The 20,743-nt window shown below is 38.3% G+C and overlaps 1 protein-coding gene across 1 annotated transcript in view; it reads left to right on the forward strand.

The window, feature by feature from the left end:
* LOC103922933 (chromosome unknown open reading frame, human CXorf40B) overlaps nucleotides 1-20,743 on the forward strand; it is a 700,660-nt gene that overhangs the window by 612,926 nt on the left and 66,991 nt on the right. The gene's annotated exons all lie outside the window — the stretch shown is intronic.

The raw sequence follows: 20,743 nt of genomic DNA on the forward strand, positions 1-20,743 counted from the left end.
ATCACATAGCCAACCTCAATTCTTATATGCTTAGCTACTGCAATTCATAAGGCCATGTTTAATTGCATAAATTGTTTTTCAGTAATGCTGCTACCTACCTGGTGCATTTAACTGAAGCGGGGCTTTCCTGCTAGGAAATGTATGCAAGAGCATTTTTTATCTGTGTATTATCTTCCCAGATCTCCTAGCTGTGCAATAAGTCCTAAGCGCAGGATGTTATCTGTCCTTTTAGTTGGCTTAGTTCCTCCATCCCACATTTAGATCATGTGTGTTAGTGCTGGATGAAGTACCTTGAATAAGAAAATGGTAAAGGCTTGGAGAGTCAGTAAAAACCTTAACAGGAGCCTGGGCAAGAGTGCAGTGCTAAATGGCAGGCCAAGCAGATGCATCAGAAAATTCATTTTCTAAAGGAAAGTTGTTTTAATAATTTCATTTCAACTCAGCCGATGATCTACACTAGGTGGAATACTGAACAGCTCTAGCCTTACAGACAGAAAAGTCACATACTTGAAAATCAGGGAGATAGGATGCAGCAGGTCTATACCATCTGTAGCCATGCTCCCTTTGAGAGGGCAGCTCTTTGTAGACTTGCCCTCATCTTTCCCACATTGTCTGAATGTCAGCTGACACTAACCAAACCTGCAAAGCTACCAAGATAGTGATGGTGGTTGATACTAGAGAGAAACAGCTGTTGCAGAGTGAAGCTCTATTCCACTTACCTGTCCACAGAATAGAACTCACACGCACTCAAAGATTTATCTGCTTGGATGGAAGATATATGTAGGATAGTGAATTCTGCAAGGAAGCAGTGCAGTAAGAAACATGCCTTTTGTGAAGGGACTTGGAAGCAGTACAATGAAACTTAGACAGCTAGAAGAGTACAGCTGTGGACAGTTTTTCACTTTCATCTGGCAGAAACCATTTTTTTACTTTTTCCAGTGTTTTGTGAGAACAAAAAAGTTTTGGAGCAGAAAGATCAGAAGCAAAACTGAGTTGGACAGAGCCAGTCGCTCCACTGGGACCTTGCAGGAGAACATGAAACACTTTTTCCAGGGAGACCTTTGCACTTCATTTTAGCTGTGCATCCAAGCCTAGGTCAGCAAACGATCAGAAGAACCGTAACATTTCAAAATTGCATCCCTTACATGAAGACATGCTGGGAAATTATTTGTTGAACAATGAAGTACATTCTCCTGCTATATCCGCACTACCTGGCATTGCATGAATCTCAGCTGGGTAAAATAGGCCCCAGAACTGAACCTCAAGCCTTCAAAAATATGAGACCAGTTCCCCAATCACAGGGATTTTTCTTAAGTACAAATTTGTTTTTGGCTTTGGATTTTTGAGGTTTACGGTTCAAATCTGTTCTCTCACTATAACTCTGAGAAGCTTGGGTTTCATTCTATTGTATTTATTTTTTAAGTTCAATACTCGTGACTTTGAAAGCTTTCTAAAGGTCAGATGGAGAGAAGTACCAGATATTGCCACAATTGCCTGCAGTGTAATGCAGTCATTTCATATTGCTTTAGAACTTTCCAAAAATCATCTCAGCTCTTTCTCTTCATCTTACAGAATGTGGTTAAAGGTGTGGGTTATGCTTCAGAGGGAACAGAATGTGAGACAAACCCTTTGCCATTAGATATGGTGCAGGCTCTGCGTGATGTGATGAAAGAGCTGTACTACTGTTGAAGCCCTATCATAGCTCCTGTCTCTAGGGTAGTAGCATCCACTCTTGGACACAGCTATTGTGCATTGGGGCAGGCCGTTTAGCCTTGTATTTATTTAATCTTTGTGAAGATAAAGAGGGTTGTTCCACTGAGAGCTCTTTTGTTTCACCCTGTATCAGTTCAATAGGAGAGCAAATCTAAAGCCACAAGCAATGGTTTGTGTATCTTGTAAGTCTTCTAAAGCCTTGTCATCATATGCTGTATTATGTTGTCTTTTTTACTGAGTGACCATTGCTCTATTGTACACTATCGGCCTTTTTGTGACTTGATGAACCACATTATAAAAGGTAGAAATCAATAAAGTTCTCCAGAAACCAAAACCACTGAGGGAAAAATGTTTTCCTGCAGCACCATCTTGTGGTCCCTGATTTTAGTACTGAGGGTGTCTCCCTCTGCCTGGAAGGTGGAAGTCTGCTCTGCAGCCTTGGGAACCGCACCCAGCCCCGAGCAGCTCCTTTTGCTAGCCCCAAAGGTACTGTAAGGAGCCTTCTAAGAATGCTTGTGCCTTCTTCTAGCTGACCTGGGCCCTAATCGAGATCTTTGAAGGGACAGAAAGGACAAAGCAAAATTGAGTTTGGCTCAGCAACATGCAACTTGGTATACAAGATAGTCACCAGCAGCTTAGGCACTGGGGAAAAGACATGTTCCAGATAGATCTGGGGTAACCCCATGTTGAAATTGTTCTGTAGCATGCTAAGGTCCAGGAGTACAAAACCAACCAAACAAATAATTAGCATCAAAGGGATCTGAATATTTACTAGTGGAAGTAAGCAGCTGATCAGCTGATCAAAACATCCATGTTTATGTGACAATGTCAGTACAGTTAGCATCACACACAGGCCTGTGAATGAATACCTCTGATTTGACCCTAAGGTGATAATCTTGACCTTCAGTAATAATGAAATAGCTATTATGACATTTAGCAGTTATCTATGCAATACCCATGCTTGACAGCTATTGATTCAATGAACTGTCAAGCTACTATAGAAATTAAAATTTAAAATCAGAGCTTTTGTCTTCTCCAACTGAAAAGCAAATCTTCCAGCTTTTTAGAACCTCTTTACAGTGAAGCTGCTACATGGAAAAGGAACAGGGCCCAAATCCATGCACTATGCTCTTGACTACTGTCACACTAGGGGGAACATAACCCTTGCTGTGCCTTTTTCATCTCACCTCGTCCTCTTACAGTCCATGTATTTTGCTTATGCTCATCTTGCTCTAGTGCTGCCAGATAGGGTTACTGCAGATGCATTGATTGCTTACAGTTAAATACAGTTGTTTTATCAGTATATGTCCCTTTGTCAGAATGTTATGTGACATTGAAAGCAGTTGTGCTGTTAATGACATGGAAACAGAAGGAATTTATTACCTTTCAAATCAAAATCATGAAGCACCATATGAAAGCCTAACTTTCTCCAGAGGACAGCGCTCTCTCCATAATCACCATCAGCCATGAGGATATGTGTGGTTTGTCACATGCACATCTCAGCTGTGACAGTGCCCCTAAATTCATGTAGCAGGAAACTGTTTTTGTCAAAATGTCTATATACATACTTCACCATTCCTAAAAATAATATCAAGAAACAGCAAATACACATCAGATTTGGAAGGCACACAGAGCCCTATTCAGTCTCCATCATTCTGCTGCTCCACATCAAAAACATCATAATACTTTTGCTTACAAAATTATAACCAAATCATCTGTAATACAACACTATTGGCAATGGTTGCAATGTCAGGCTTTAAAGATCCTGCAAATAGTTATGTCTGACCATCAGTAAATATTCTGACAATTTCATGAGATTGTCCATATCCATATTCCACCCTATTACACTTGGATTTTAAGTGATGCCTTTTTTAGGACTGATAAAACTACGAAAAATTTATTAAATGGGGAATCCTGAAAGTACACAGGGTTTCTAAGAATCACTCATAATATTTACTCTCTCTCCAGCTTATGAGCAAAACTCCATTCCTCCCAGTTGTAGCTCTTGGAAATTCTGCCATATGGACTTCACAGACCCAAAGAAAAATGACCAGTGATTGCATGATTAGGGCTGATATTGATTTCTACTGACATTCTTTTAGGTGCTCAGTCTTACTTTGCACTCAGCTGCTGAAAACTGTTACATGTTTGTTTCTTTTATTTGTGGTACACTACAGGGAAATGGAAAGAAATTGCATTTTGAAACCACCTCCCTTGGGAGACAGGTCATCCAAAGATGAAAGAAAGTTCTGTGGCGCAGTGATACACCATGGAGAGAAAAAATGCCAGAGAAAACACTACCACAGTTTCCTCAAGTACTTTGTATTTTTGCCAAGCGTATCTTTAAAGCAACTGCCCAACAACAGATTTCCCAAATCCTCTGCAGCCTAGTAAGGAATTCATCGTTCTCCTCAGTAAGAGTAGCACTACTGTACTATGGTGCCATCCAATACTGAAACAGAGTAAGCTTGCCATTCACTACCAATTTAACAAGTGACAATACTCTTTTCTTAATCCACATAATATTCTAAGACTGACCTCTAAACTGAGACAGGCACTTAACTGGTATCTTTATATCCCTCCACAGGGATGCTATATTAATAAGAGAAGACTGGCTTTATTATACAGGAGTTGCCACAAGCAGTTTTGCCTTTCAGTGTTACAAGGTTTTCACAGAATAGTTTGGGTTGGAAGGGACCTCTAAAGGTCATCTAGTCCCTCTGCCGTGGGCAGGGACATCTCCAACTAGATCAGGTTGCTCAGAGCCCCGTCCAGCCTGACCTGGAATGTTTCCAGGGATGGGGCATCCACCACCTCTCTGGGCAACCTGTGCCAGTGTTTCACCACCCTCAGCGTAAAAAATGTCTTCTTTATACCTAGTCTAAATCTACCTCCCTTTAGTTTAAAGCCATTTCCCCTTGTCCTGTCACAACCAGCCCTGCTAAAGAGTTTGCTGCCATCTTTTTTATAAGCCCCCTTTAAGTACCGATAGGACTTTAAGTACTGTACGTTTTTGTACAGGAGATATGGAATGAGCATGAAGAACTAGAAATGAAGACCTTCTATTGCAAAATCAATAGCATTATCAAGGGTTGACAACACTGTATTACTTTGATACTAAAACAAAACGTCTCATTTTCTAGGGCATACTCAAGTAATCCTGGTGTCCTTCTGCTTGAGGTCTTCAAGATCAGGTGAGTGTTCCTCTAGACCAAAGGGGAAAAAAAATACTAAACATCAGTATAACTAGATTTAGGGACATCTTTAAATTTTTGCCAAATCAATACTCTCCCTGAAATGTTTCCTTATTGTCTAATGACCTCACTGACACTTTTTTATTTCATTGTCACCCTTAGTAGGCTATAGTTTGGCATGCTCATGTAGAGTAAATAGCATTTCACTCTCAGATTACATTTTTCAGTAGTCAACTGCTCTTTAGCATTGAGGAAGAATGCCAAGATGTGGAGCTAGGTGAACATGTCAGCTGTAAAACACCCCTATCCATACAGAAGGACAGATTTCTCAGTGCCTGTAAATTGATCCGCATCTCCTGAAAGCAGCAAAAACCTTACTTTGCTTTTCCACTTTCCCATGCAACACAGTTTGCACATGGGATAAGGAACACTGAAATGGCAGAGGACTTAAACCTAGGACTGAAATACTGTCCATGGCTTGCTCTGCTGTCATTTAGCATCCCAGGACAGCAATCAAATTCTTGAAGACTCGTTACTTTTCCCACAACAGAAATTGAAGGTGATCGCTGATAAACAGTGCCTTTTGACAGTCTACTGGACTGGAAAGAGGCATTTAGTACTGCATGTGTTTAGTATTCTATACAGAATTGATGTAAGATAACAATCCTGAACTGAAAGAACAAAAGAATACTCCAAGGTTAGTTTACCTTTTTTTTGTTCTTATGGTCCTTAGAGTCAATCCAGTAAAAGGCCATGTACGTCTTCACTATGTGCTCTTTTCTTCCACGCAATTTGCTCTACTTCGTTGTTTGCCCTTTGTAAAGGATCGACACATTGACTGCAACATATTAAAACAACAGCTGAAATTGGTTAAGTTCCAAAGAAGGAATTTAGAGAAGACCACCTAGACTTTAGCCATGAAATCCTAGCTCCAGTGGAAAAAAATGCAAAGCTACAGTTGATTTCAGGGGCCATCACAAGATTTCATCACTAGAACATAGACAGATTTAAGGCTAGGAAAAGCATTTCAATAAGCTTTTCCCATCTCTTACATTTTCTTCATGAATTTCAGCTCACCTTCTGATTCATATAATGCAACCATGACCAGAAATTTCCCCAGTAACTAGTCAACTGAATTCTATGGCCTGCTTCCCACAGATGTACTGGGAATTCAGCAGAAGGAAATGAAGACTTTTCTAATTCTTACTCTATTTTAAAAATCTACACAGTATTATTCAAATATAGTGCTAGTTAAGTGCACCTGCATTTTCCTAACCTTTAGTGTCTTAACTTACCCATCATTGCATGTGTTTGTTAATGAAGGCTAACAAAACTGAGAGAAATAAAATAGGATAGCACAGTTATGGACATAGCAAAAGCATCAGAGAACACAGCTCAAGAAGAGAGATATTATGTTGATAGCACAGGAGAGAAACTGTCAATTACCAGGGAATGGGCACATGTAGATTCTGCCTCCTGCATGAAAAATACCATTAGAAGGCGGCAAATACACAGTTCATCAGTGGGGATGCAACATAACAAAGCCTCGCTGACTCAGGAATTACTAGTGTTGATCAAGTGCGGTAAGTGGGGGAGTACTCAACTCCCTCTATCAATTTTACAGAAATTCCATGCTCCTACATGTTCTTAGTCTGGCCACGTTATGGAGTTACCTCTGCTGTCCTCATCCTGGGCATCTCTTTACAAACAGCCATCCCTTGTTATGTAGCACAAGTGCCTGCAAAAGCCTTCCAGAGCTAGTTGCCCAGGTTTGGTCTCCCTCCCTCTTTTTTTTTTTTTTTAAATATAAATACAGACTCCTATGGGAAACCTTGGAATTTGCTCTAGAAGAGTCGCAGTGGAACTAAACAATTATGCCACATTTCAGCAGCAAAAGCCCTCTTATTCTTTGATAACTGTAGAGAACAATTTTTACTTTTTTTTTTTGCACGTCCACTGCAGTACCGCTTTGGCATTGTACGTAGGTCCCTCTCAACAATGACCATACAATGTTGAAAACAAAAGAATTTCCATCCAGAGAGAAGGTTTTAGGCTCATTAAAGGAACGCTTTTCAAAGCCATGTCCTCTATCAACTGTCTCTAAAACTGGTAAAACTCAAAGTTACAATGCTATAGGATTGCTCCTTTCCTAGAACTCAAATATATGATATTGGAAATTAAAACCATTTAGCATCTGGTTAATCACTGCATTAAAAAACAAAGCAAAAAACAAGTCATAGCAGAACAGCAATATTCCTAGTTTCACTGGCTATGAAAAAACACAGAAATGATCATTTAAACATTAATGTGAATTCTCTCAAAATGAACATGTATTAATTCATTTTCCAGAAAATTTATGATAATTTCATGTTAATTCTTTGCCTCCTGTTTTCAGAGTCACTGATGACTCAGTGCAGCTATCTGTATGCTGAACATCAGCTGTTAAGCACGGTGTAAGATGTAATGTGGAGATTTTCACAGCAGGTTTTGTCTAAATGTGGAACTCCATAGCAAATAGCCATCTGCTAAGCAGCCACATTAGTAAAGTCTATCTGTGTGTGTACGTGCATGTATATGATCCCACACAGACTACTAATAAGTTAGTAAAGCAAAAGTTGAACACTTAGGGGGAAAAAAAGACTTCACAAAAAAGACAGCTCTGTCATATTAACCAAGCTATAGCATTAGCCATTCAATATGAACTACCACCTTAGAAAAATAAAGCACAGTTATGTTAATACATTCCATCTTAGTTTAATGATATTGATTTTGTGGAGCTTACATTTTCCCGTTATCATAAGAACATATACACACGCCGAAACTCTTCACAATGTCAAACACTAAACTGCTTGCATAGTGCTCACAGGCTGTAATGTGCCGTATACATTAAAAAAAAAAGCACTGCACATTAGAAGCATTAGAGCTAATTAATTTGCATTTCTCCCAAGCACACTCCCATCCCATCCCTCTTACTCTATTCAGGTCTACTACTGTGTTCTTTCCTTCTGTGTCTTACTGCATAACTCTAGGTCTATCCCACACAGACACATTTCTACTTGTTCTTTACAAACGGCTTTTTCTCATTCTCATTCATTTCTTCCCTATTATCTTTCAGATAATTCATTCCTGTGCAGCAGTCAATTGTTTACCATAGGCAATGTCATTCTTTTGTAGAAGTGCCCTCGAAGGTAGTGGTAAAAGAACCATTTTTGTCTCCCTTCTCCCTGTGATTTTTGAGAGCTAAGGCAAGTGGCAGGAAGTTTTCGCACTTGTTTCTGTTTAAACTTATGTTACAAAGTGAAATTAACTTTTCCTCAAAATTTTCCTTTTCTTTTTCACTAATGTTCTGGATTTTCTTTGCACTCAGGACACTGTGTCCTAAAAACCTATTCTGGGTTGAACAGGATGGGCTGTGTGCAGTGTTGCAGGCTGCCTGACAGCTTGATTTGCTCTTAAGTCTCATTTGCCACCTTTTTTGCTCACAACTGGCAGTTGTTGGTGTTGCCTTCCTGACAAAGAGGAGAAGAACGGAAACCAAGTTCCTTTAATGTATATGGATATACTAGCCTTTGGCAGGGAACAGGGGCAGAAAGCGGGGGAAGATAACTGTAGAGTCAAGGGAGCAAAAGCCTGGTCTTGCACACCTCAGCATATCGGCCCAGGAGAGGATCCGTTTCCTGCAGAGCTGAACTCAAGTTCAGGCACCACTGCTCAAGCTCCATTCAGGGCTTTGTGTGCAGACTTCTTTTCTAACCTGCAGGCAGCGTGACTTCACGTTTTACATGCAACTTCCCCAGCAAGGGAAGTAAGATTAAGTCCAATTCCTTTATAACTGGGTCTTTAGAAAGAGCACTGGGGCATTAATAAACTTTTTTCCCTTAAGCCAAATTGACTCTTTGTTTTATGTAGCTTCAAAATAGGACTAATTTTTTATGTTTGCACATTAGTTTCTTGCCTTTTTTCCCAGTCTTTTCTCCCTTCACTGACTTCAAACATGTCAGTTGTCCATATTTTCTACGTTTAGAAGCATTACATCATAAATTTGGTCTGGTCATGCTCTAATGCTTACCTTTTCTGCAAACAGGCACAGCAACAGAATGGCAGACACCCCAAAATCAAAAATCCTCCTGCCACAAGCACAAGCAGTCGAAATGTGAGTTGCATATCTGTAGAGTCAGCAGAAGTTTGCATTAGTTATTAATCATTCTGAGATACCTATTGAGGTACAGATGACAGAGATTAGCCTCTAAGACAGACATGTATGTATCTCAGCCAGGAACACAATGGAAAAAAAGTAAGTGTTAGAAATGAGCTCAGATGAGAAAGATCAAGTCTCAAATTTGACCTGAATTCGAATAGCCCAAGTGTTTGGTTAGTTTCAGAAGCAACAGGGGTTTGAGTGAGCCCAGGGCATGGGGGGTGTGTATGTGTGGAAATCAAAGTCCTTTAAGAGCTTCTTTAAGAATGGAGACAAAATCATGCAAATGAATGCTATTTATCTGTTTCAGTTCATAACTTTTGCAGCAATTTTCTTAAAGCCTCATTTAATTCCTAGTGAAATTCAAGACAAAACTCCCAGATAAGAACCATTCAAGTATGCAGCCTGTGACCATCTTACAGAAATGCAAGTGCCATGAGTCTAATATCTGCTAAGTGTTTCTATTTTGTCAACAGATTGCTATGAGGCAAACAGCATGTGCTCCCAGGGCAGTAAGTGTTTGTATTTTCTTTGGACATATGTTGTACATCCAGAAGCATTCAAGTAGCTAATTAATCTATGAACAAATAATTCTGTAAATTAGTCATCCCTTGATATTTATGTCCAAACAATAAAAGCTTAACTGGAATAAGGAATCAAGCAGTCACAGCTGAATAAGCATATTTAATTTTAACATTGCTTGAGCGTGTGTCCTAAAAATGAGCAGAAGAGCTATAATTTTCACTGTACAGCTTTTCTTCTCGTGAAAGTCTTTTATACATAATATAAAGGCCCAAGTGGGAAATGAATATTATTAAAACATTTTATTTCTGCAGTATGCCCCTAACTAAAACAGATTCTGATGGCCTCATGGTGAATGGTACTTTCTTCTATCAAAAGTTATCTAGCTAGCAGCAATTACAGCTGCCCTAGCACTGGAATGTGGAGCTGCTCAACCACAAGAAAAATTTCAAAGTTTGATCCTGACCTCTACTTGCTTCTGAGCAAGCACAAACAAGCAGAAAGTGAATTCATGTTAGCTTACAAGTATTCCTTTGGGGTTTCATATCTGTATTAAGTCAGCTCTTCCTGAAAATTATATCATCTCTGAAATCAATGGAGATATGCTGAATTACATCAGGAAGACCTAAACCATTAAGTTATACATTATGGTTTCTTTTTACTAACTTCATATCCATGTTTGGCAAGATTGCCTGTGTCTGAGAACTCTTCCTGCTTAATCGTTGGTGAGAAAAAGGAAACAATATAAAAGGAATTGCTTTGTTAGGAAAAAAAAATTGTAGTATTTGGCTCTGTTTCTATTTGTCTATGATGAATCTCCAAATATCACTCTAGTATCTTGACATTGTTCTTGACAGAAAACCATGAGATACGCATCTAGTGTCAGCATGAGGCAAAGGACACAAATTAAGATGCAAAATTCCATCTGAACATAAGAATTTTTTTTTCTGAGGATACAAACAGTAAGCACTGGAACAGGTTGCCCGGAGACGTTGTAGATTCTCTGTCCTTGTACATATTCAAAATTTGACTGGACACAGCCCTGGGAAACCTGTTGTAGCTGACCCTGCTTGAGCAGGGAGGATTGGACTGTGTGTTCTTGAGAGGTCCCTTCCAAACCCAGTAATTCTGTGTCTAATAGAAAGCCTCTAACTTTTTTGCATTTTTCAGCTTGTTGAAGCAACTTCACCATGAAAAGCAACAATTGTTTCTACAAAGCTGTACAAACAGGAAAAAAAGTTATGGCAAAAATTAAGATTTGATTCAACCCTTTCAGTAAAGCAGATTACCATAGAGTTATATGCAAAGGTAGGATGTACAAAAATAGTTTGCTGCATTCTTTCATGAGAGGAAAAAAAATCATGCACACCAAGTCTATGCTCAAAGAAAAAAAGGAAGGTAAAATATTACATTAAGGCTAGAATTTGAGAAAACAAAACCACAGAAATTTTGGTTGTTAGAGACTTCTGCACATCACATAGACCAACCTTCTTTCTGAAGCAAGGCTACCACCAACATGAGGTCAAGCAAGTTGTGTCTCTGTCTAGCCAAGTCTTGAAAATCTGCAAGGATGGTGACTCCACCACCTTTCTGATGACTTGTTCTAGAGTTGCATTACTTTCCTAATGAATTTTTTTCCCCTAATGTCCAAGCTAAATTTCCCAAGCATCAATTAGTGGCAATTCCCACTTGTTACATCATCTGATTCTACCAAGAAGAATTTGTGGCTCCCTCATCTTAGTAACTGCTCTTCTAAACAGGCTTCAGTAGCTATTAAATAACCAATCAGCCTCCTCTTCACCAGATTAAATACAACCAGTTCCTTCACCTTTTCTTCATAGCACTTTCACAGAGTCACTGGATCAAACCCCCCTTTCCACAAATAAAGCCTTCACTCCACTCTTTGTACTAACATATGCGACTGTTTATTTGTATCACATCATTTGTTCTTTGCTTGTGCCAGGGTTGACAAGATATCCAGACAATGCTTTATCAATGAACTGTTTTCTGTATTAATATATATGCAGAAATAAATGCAAGCTTACACTTACTTTGAAGAGAGTGGTGACCTGAAAAACTAAAGAAAGAAACAGAAATGAAAATCGCATTGTCTGACCAGAAGCAGCATTTGGCTATGAGGCAGTAATCTACAGAAGTATACTTACTGTCTTTAAATGGCATGTAACATTTCAGTTCATGGCCAGTTTTGGAAGGACAACATTTATTTTTCAAGCATTCAGTTGTGTTAAGGCCCTCTCCTACATGACAAGGAATTAAGGTTTGTTCATCTTTGCGACGGCATGCTTTAAAAAAAGAAATAATATGTAAGATCTCTATCCTAGGAGCAATGCTTAAGTAGAGGGACGTTATCGTTTTGGTGTCCCTAGTATGTTTGGATAGGGTAAGTCCACCACAAAACAGTACCATTGACTTTCATGTATGTTCTTTCCCAAAAACTAATCAATCTTTATATTAAAATTAACAGAAAAGCTAAAATCATGTCATACAAAATCTTAAGCAATTTGCTTTGTTTCAGTAAGAAACATTTACAAGAGTGAATCTAAACACCATTGTGCCCCTTTTTTGTACTTAGGTTTGTAAAGTAAGTGGGAAAAACAAACTAAATTTTCTGACTGGACTGTTTCTAATTAAAAAAAGATGACAAATTTAAGACAATTAATTTTTTTTTTTTTAAGGGCCCAGCATAGAATATATTGCAACTAGCCAACTCTCTGTTTGGTACTAATTGAATGTTTCTACAAGCAGCTGAAAATCAGGTGATAGGAAAAAACCCCCAAGATAGCCAATCCAGTTATTGAAGAAAATATTTAAGCAATTTTTAAATTTGCTATTTAATAACAGATTTATTGATAATCATGAGATCCTCTGTGGGATGGGCTGAAATGTGTGGGAAGGGCTTAAATGTGTAAGATGGCCATAAATTACCTGTCTCTACGTATTTAATTCCTGTAAAACTTAGTATTGCATCCCTTCAGTGACACTTTTCACAGCAGCTGCAAAGAAACATTTGGTTCCAACACCACTCCCAAGATTGGCTGCATTGTCAGTCTCATGTTTATCATAGACATCACAGGTAGCCAAATTCAGTTTATTAAATGGGGGATCAGGCACTTCATGAGACCTCCGTGTTTACTTAGGGCTAGGTGGTAGTAATAGCGGTGGAAGTACACTGATATTAAGGTAATGCAGAAACATACTAAGTGAAAAGTGGTATTTCTGCTTCTCCTTTCTCTTCGTCTGTGATCCAATTATGGAAACAGGCTTGCAATTTTTGTACATGCCAAGCCCTTTCTGTATTCATAGATATATTCTTACTGATATTAGCAAATTAGCATTGTGATTTCCTTCTCAATAATTTTATGAAATAATGTGGTTCTTGTCATTTAACTTCAGCAGTCCAAAAGGTGAGTGGTTCAGTCTAAGCCAATGGCCCTGGAGCCTTCCCTAGCCAGTAGAAGACACTACTGTGGGGCAAAATCCTTCTCTCACTTAGGATGTGCCAAACTGCTCTTCCTATGCGCATATGGGGAGACTAGAAAACTAGTTCAGATCAGATACAACAAAGCTAGGCAAGGTGGATCCTACTCCAAACTGTCCAGCATTTCTAGCACAATCACATCACTGATGATGAAGGGTTTTGTAGGAGGGTAGTAACGCAGTGGAAGCAAATTTATGATTGTTCCAAAGGGGCATTTAACAATACCATTTTGAAGAGATCTAGCGAGTTTTACAGTACCAGACCGAGGGTTTTAAATACACTAAATGCTGACAGGTAGGGTGGAAGTGAGGCCGAATGAGGGGAAAGGGAAGAGAGAAACAATGCTGCAGTGATGAAGTGACACTTACTCATTGGCCTGAAGAAGCTTAAGAGAGGTTCATACACATCTTTCAGTTTCATGTTAAGTTTGCTGGGTGCCACTTCACTTTTTTCTAAAACATGCTGAGTTGGTGGTGCAAAACCTGAAAGCTCATAATGATTAGCTCATTACCATCAAATATCTGTAATTAATTAAGTGCAATGACATTTTCATACTGATTATCTTTCATTATACAGGCATTTATAGTCATTATGAATTGTGACTACTGATGGCTAGCAAGGTTAAGCATAGATGTCTTTCTGTTGTACCACTTAAAGTATTTCAAATTGCTTCATGAACTGCAACAAGTAAAGAACTAAAGCTGTGAAATTTAAATTAAAGAATCTATTCAGGTGGAAATTGTCAAGATAAAAAGCCCTCAATGTTCACCTATAAGGTGCAGGTTACATGAAACCTCTGTTATATCTATAGATGTATTTCTCATGTTTGCAAGCAGAACTTTCGGTCTTTGTTTTAGATAAAGATCACACCCCAACTGAAACACAGAAACGTGGTGAAAAGCAGCTTTATCAGATACAGCCAAACATGCACCTATCCCAACATCTTGTTTCAGACAGTGACCTACAGCAGTTGTGTAGAAAAGAGCAAAACATCCCTGAATATAGAGGTACTGGAGCATTTTCCCAAACCCCAGTGATTTGTGGCTCTGGGACTTACTGATCACCTTTCATTTACACTACTCTGAAAAATGTGGCATCAGTAAACCTTGCTGCCTCACTACATCTCTTTTTCATTAAACCAAAAGTGCAAATCACAGTGGGACTCCGCTGGCAATCAACCATTCCACAATGAGGGGGAAAAAAAAAAGAAACGCAGTATTCCTATTTGCTTGCCTTTTTTCTCTCCGTATGAGAAACTTACACCATCACAACTTTAATAGCTTTCAGTGATGGAGTTTATTGAAAGCCATTTCATGGTCTTATAGACCCTTGTGAACAGAAGCGAGATCACGGCCTAACCAAAAACTAAGGTATTGAACAATTTCAGTCTTCTGGATGATTTTTCAGCTAGCAGCATCAGGAGCGTAAATTCTCTGTTTGTCCTGGGGCACAACTTGCCTCTTCTGTGCCATACAAAACTCCCTTGGGAAAAAGAAGCATGAGAGTAGGGAGAATTGAATGTATGTCAAAATAGAGTATCTGAAACTAACATAGAACAGAAACGTGACCAAAGTTCGCACTAACAGTTATGCCATGGTCCCCCTCCCCGCCAGTAATCAAGACAGAAGAACAGAAAAATTTTAAAAGTTTTGTAATGATTTCACAAGAAGTTCATGAGATGAGGTATCCAACAATCAGTTTGGTAAGAATTATCTGAAAATATGACCATGGTTGTCCTACACATTACTCTCTCATATGAAAGTGTAAGGAGACACAAGCCATATGCGTAGGTTTAATGGGCACTGCCAATTAATGTAAGCTATAAATCACATTTATATCTACATTAGAGTTCATCCCCCACCCCCCCCCAAAAAAATGTTTTTGCTTTTTTTTTTTTTAAGACAGAACAACTTCCTCGTTTAGATATTGCAGAAGCATTTTACCATGACACTTGCAGCAACTGACAGCCTTTCACCAAGAGCTGAAAAGGTAGTCTCTTAAGTCTGGTTTCTCAATGCATAAAGGATCAAATGCAAGCTTAATGTGTGGGCTGATCCTTTACACACGTCAGATGACCAAATTTAACTTCTGGTGTAAGTGCAAGTTATCAGCCAAAAATCTTTGCTAACTGTTTTGAGCCACCTGCTGTAGTAAGCAAATACATCAAATCTCAACAGATTATAAGAACACCTTTAACTGTATGCTGGGAAAAAAAAGTCAAAGTGGGGAAAAAAATAGAAGACTCTAATCAAAGGTAAAATAAAAACAAGACACACTGCCAGGGATGAAACAAGCAGCATGTGTTTCTCATACAGATGCACAAAGAGGGAAATGGGAACTATAGTTGGAGGGGAAAAAAACCATATTTTGCTGTATTTAAGTGTCTGGACTAATCAATCTTATCTGGAGTCATTAACTGTTTATAATATTTTCAGTATTTTTCAATCATTACTAAGACAACAAAATCGTAAACTTAACTTCTTGCTAGTAGAAGTACTTGCTTCTTCTATGAAAATGCTTTTCTCCTGGCAATACTCACTTGAATTGATGCGATAAAGCAGTATCAGTACCACATAGCTCCACGCTAGATGGGTGCCAATTACCAGCATTACTGTAATAAACCCAACAATAACAACAGGTATGTGGTTATGCATAAAAAAATTTTGGATCTTAACTTCATATTTATGGATTAGAACAAACATGACAGCAGATTGCTGCACAGAGGACTGCCTTTTTTTGCAATAAGGAGGCTGCCAAACCCAGTAATTTTTTTTTTTTTTTCAGTAAGTGATTTTAAAGAAATTACTCATTTAAAGAGAGCTTAAAGGGAGGCATCTTGTTAACAGAGACTAGCCAAAAAATGATCTCTCTGAAGTGTCCCAGAGCTGGACACCTGACACCTTAAAAAGATCACTTCTAGCTCAAGATTTTAATCCTGGTTTAATGAAGTGAAGAACTAAAAATTATTGGAAGCTTACAACTGAATTCTAGTTTAGCTTGTTGAATTCTTCAGCCTTCTCAAAATCAGAGCGTATGAGATGCTTTGGATAAAAACATTTTTAAAAGGTGGTTCAAAATGATACTATGGATAAAAATACTTTTAGAAATCCCCAAGTCCTTCATAGTAATTTAACAGCAGCTTTAAGCTGGTTTTATCTCCAACCAACCCCTGAAGATTGCTTTGCCAGATGCTATATTTCACTTTGCCTGTTGTTTCTGTTGTTACCCTAAAAAGGTCTTTTTCAATCATTACCACATATATTTAGTTGTTAAGACAGCTTAAACCTAGAGATTATTTTATTAGTATTGGTAAGGGAGGAGAACCCCATTTTCTGAAGTGCTATACAGGGAAAAGAAAGATTGCATTTTACACAGCTATGGGCCTTTGAAGGGTCTGTTCTCTCTGCACTCCTGCTGCTAAATGAGGAAAGCTTTCCTGCCGTTAGAATGTACCTGGTTCTGCAGAGTAATACACAAACACATTCTGTCCCACAGAGAAACTTTGCTTTGGTAGTTAAATGTGAAATTATTTCTTAAGAGGACAGGAATCACGTTTTCCAAGATACCTATTAAAATCTAATGCCATCCAGGACAAATTGGGAAAAGGAAAACACTTCCTGCAAGAAGGAAAACAAGGGAGATTGAGACAATTCCAGTTTTCCCCATTACATACTTCTTTTGCTGTCTTCTTCGCTACTGTTGGAGCTGGAAGACTACAGCTATCCAGAGTACAGCAACTACAGACTTGTTATGCACAAAGTGGAAGCAAAGCTCATCACAATGGGCTCCGCTACTATGATGCAGCTCAGAATGAACAGTACTGATGTGATAAATGCATCAGAGGGGCCAGAAAAAAGCTGCACACAGTTTGAGAAAGTCAGCCCCCCAAAGACTGTTACAAAGCCTCTTAGTCTTCTAATTCACTAAGTTAAAACCAAGTTTATGCTGTTACCAATCACACTTCAGTGTGCAACACAGAAACACCACTTAATTGTGCAGAGCAGGTAATAGATAACTCAGGACAGCAAAATACACTCCTCAAAACAGACAAAGTTTGGTCAGAGTGCTTAAGTTAGAGACTCCCAATAATTCATTAAATGTGAATTAATTAGGTAACAGGATCATCCTGTAGGTTCATCAAATACCTGCACACTTGAAGCAAAAGCACAGTCAATACAAATCTTTGACATTTCCATTCTTTTTATTAAGGAAAGGCTCTTTAAATAGACTAGGAACAGTATTTTAAAAAAATAAAGAAACCTAAAGTAAACACAGATGCCCCAAAATCAGCAGTTCTCCAAACAGTTGAGCTGCATAAAGCAGTTCATGTTTTAGAAAAAAATGTATGCTACAACAGCCATCTGAACAGAGACGCAATCTTGAAAAAAAGTTACATATTCACATGCAAATATTGTGGGTTTTTTCATTTCAGTTGAGTAATGAGTTTAAAGGGTCACTTTTTAACCTAATTTGTATGCAGCATTAGCTTGCTAATATAAGCAATATACAGTATCCTCAATTTCATTGTTTCATTCTATACACAGACTAGACACAGCCACTCTCAATAGTACCAATGAAGAGATACTTAGAAGTGTCCAATATGGAACAAACATTCCCCATTTTCTGAAGCGTATGATTTCACATGCAATTAAGATTTTCCATGTTGACTTCTCTCATGGAACACTGCATACAGTGTGATGCATTTCTGATGCACAAATATGGGACTTTTCAGACTGCTAAGAATCCGGGAAAATTGCCCCCATATTTTATGTTGACCACTTAATTGATTTTCTTTTTATTAAATTTAGGACTGTTGACTCTCCCTGCTGTAACTGTAGTCTATACCTAAGGCTCAACCTGAGTTCACTAGCCAAAAATGCACATCCAATATCCCAAACCACCCCAAACAATTCTTTGTTATATCATTTCTGCAACAGTCGAGTTCCTAGTCATTTATACTGACCACATCCATGTTGGTTTTTTTTTTGCTTTACATTAACTGCTTTTATTGGAAATCAGTTTCTTATATTCAGTGCAAAAATGTAAGAAAGAGTCTTGTCCTATTGAACCCTCAGCAGAAACACAAAACAATCATCTGTGATTGTTTCTCTTTTTTATTATCCACTTCAATACAGCACTCAAAGCACACAAAAATTACTACTTTGAAGCCTATTGTAAAGAAATATTTTAACAATGTAAAAAAGTAATAATGGCAACTAATTCACATTCATGGTTTAGTAGCAATTATTTATCTCCATCATGAATTGCTCAAGATCGATGATCTTCATAACCGTGAAAGGAGGAGTGATAGATGTGGGACACATCTAAAGGAATTGTTAGGAGCAGAAAGAAGATTCATTCCCTGATGCAGGTAAAAGATCCACAGGTTGCTGTGAGAGACTCATACTGCTGAAGAGTAAAAAGCTGTTTTAAGTCTAACCCTTCCAATGGTGAAAACAGCATAAAAATGTGATGTGAAAGCTACACTGCACTTAAGCCTAGTGAAACTCTAGCAAGGAGAACCTTGCAGATCAAACTGGAATCTATTCAGAACACTTAGAAGAACTAACCTCACTTTTCATAACATACATAAAGCTGTCTTACACTGTTAAGGTATGTCCTGGTTTCGGCAGGGATAGAGCTCATTTCCTTCCTAGTAGCTGGTACAGTGCTGTGTTCTGGATTTAGGGTGAGAACAATGTTGATAACACACCGATGTTTTAGTTGTTGCTGAGCAGTGCTTACACTAGTCGAGGACTTTTCAGCTTCCCATGCTCTACCAACTGAGAAGGCTGGAGGTGCACAAGCAGCTGCGAGGGGGCACAGCCAAACTGGCCAAAGTAACATTCCATACCATGGGACGTCATGCTCAGTACATGAACTGCGGAAAGCTGGCCAGGGGTCCGCTGCTCGGGGACTGGCTGGGCATCGGTCAGAGGGTGGTGAGCAATTGCACCGTGTATCACTTGCTTTGTGTATTATCATATTATTATTACTTTATTTCAATTATTAAACTGTTTTTATCTCAACCCATGAGTTTTTCTCACTTCTACTCTTCCAATTCTCTCCCCCATCCCACCGGGGGTGTGTGTGTGTGGGGGGGGTGAGCGAGCAGCTGATGTGGTGCTCAGTTGCCGACTGAGGTTAAACCACAACAAGGTATTAAAAGTTCTTCTGGTCACCCAGATGTTCATGGATGTGAATACATCTGGAAATGACTCTTTGACTAGCATCTCTTAGAATGAAAACTTAAGTACTGTTAAGTTCAACTGGATGGCAAACAAGCTTATTACACACTGCTGCAGAAACTACATCAAGCTAAGCCCTGTCACTTTTTAAAAAAAGTCTTTAAAGTAGCCACCAGAACCAATATCAACATCTCCCCCCACCCCTCAATACAGGTATTCCACTACAAGTCTTACTGTTTCTGGAAATAGACAAAATCTTTAACAATACACAAGATTAAAAAAAAAAATTGAGACCCACCTTTCCCCCTGCAGATTAATACAAAACGCCACTTACCAGAACCATACAGCAGGGTTCCTGAAGTGACTGAGGAATACTCACTGGAAGCTAATTAATCTATTCCCTTTTAATATTCAATACCAAAGGGTTTTGCAGAGAAACATACTGCAGTTCAGGAAAGTAAGTTATCTTTCACAATAAGAAAGAACGTGAAGTCTACACTCAGTATCATGCTTGCAGCACTTAGTTTCATTTCTGGATTGTTGAAAGAAAGCATGGTACAACTATTTTATATTAGAGACACAAAGGGCTGAAAAAGCTCATCTGTAAGTAATTTAAATAATTTCCATATTCAAGACACTAAACCTATTTGCTTCTTGAACTCATGAATGCTCATAAAGAAGAGAGATTTTTACCTGTTTCAGAAAACCTGTATAAAAAGATTTTTTCCTTGATAAGGTTTTATACCAACTTTGAAAATCTTAACTTCCCACCATCATTAACAAAAACATATTTAGTAAAGAAAGGAAACACGAACTTTCTGTTTTCATAAGCATTTGTTAATTCATAGGCTTTGAGCTTAACGCTATTGAATTTAGACTTTGTCATCATTCACAAATACCTCTCACTCTTTTTAAAGAACTTTATTTTAAAAATAATTTTAATTCATTAGACCATACTTTATAAGTTACCAATAGGACGGACCTGAACTCAAGCATCAGACATTTGTTGCACCTTTAAGTTTTGTAACAACATGACTTTTCAAAATAAAATTGTACATTTAGATTCACAGTTTAATTTGTTGAAATTTAATAACATTTAAAAACACTGGAATTTGAATTGAAAGGGATACATGTTAAGCACACAAATACTGAAAAAGGTCATAACCCCAAAATGCACTTGAAAATGGAATGCAGCTAATTAGTCAGACTAGTTTAGTAATTTCACATTTAACCTAGTTAGCACCTTGTTGAACTGAACCACTGAATGTGAGAAATTAGTGCATGTAGTGTGACAACAGGTACTGTACCATTTCATAATTAGATTGTGTTTTGAGCATTATGTGCCATATTTTTTGAAAACTGGTAATATTTTAGAAGTCTTCTAAAACGTGAAATAAACAATGGCTACAGTTAAAGTCTAACCAAAGAA

Source organism: Pygoscelis adeliae, unplaced genomic scaffold (assembly GCF_000699105.1).
Source record: "Pygoscelis adeliae isolate BGI_AS28 unplaced genomic scaffold, ASM69910v1 Scaffold100, whole genome shotgun sequence".
Lineage (NCBI taxonomy): Eukaryota > Metazoa > Chordata > Aves > Sphenisciformes > Spheniscidae > Pygoscelis > Pygoscelis adeliae.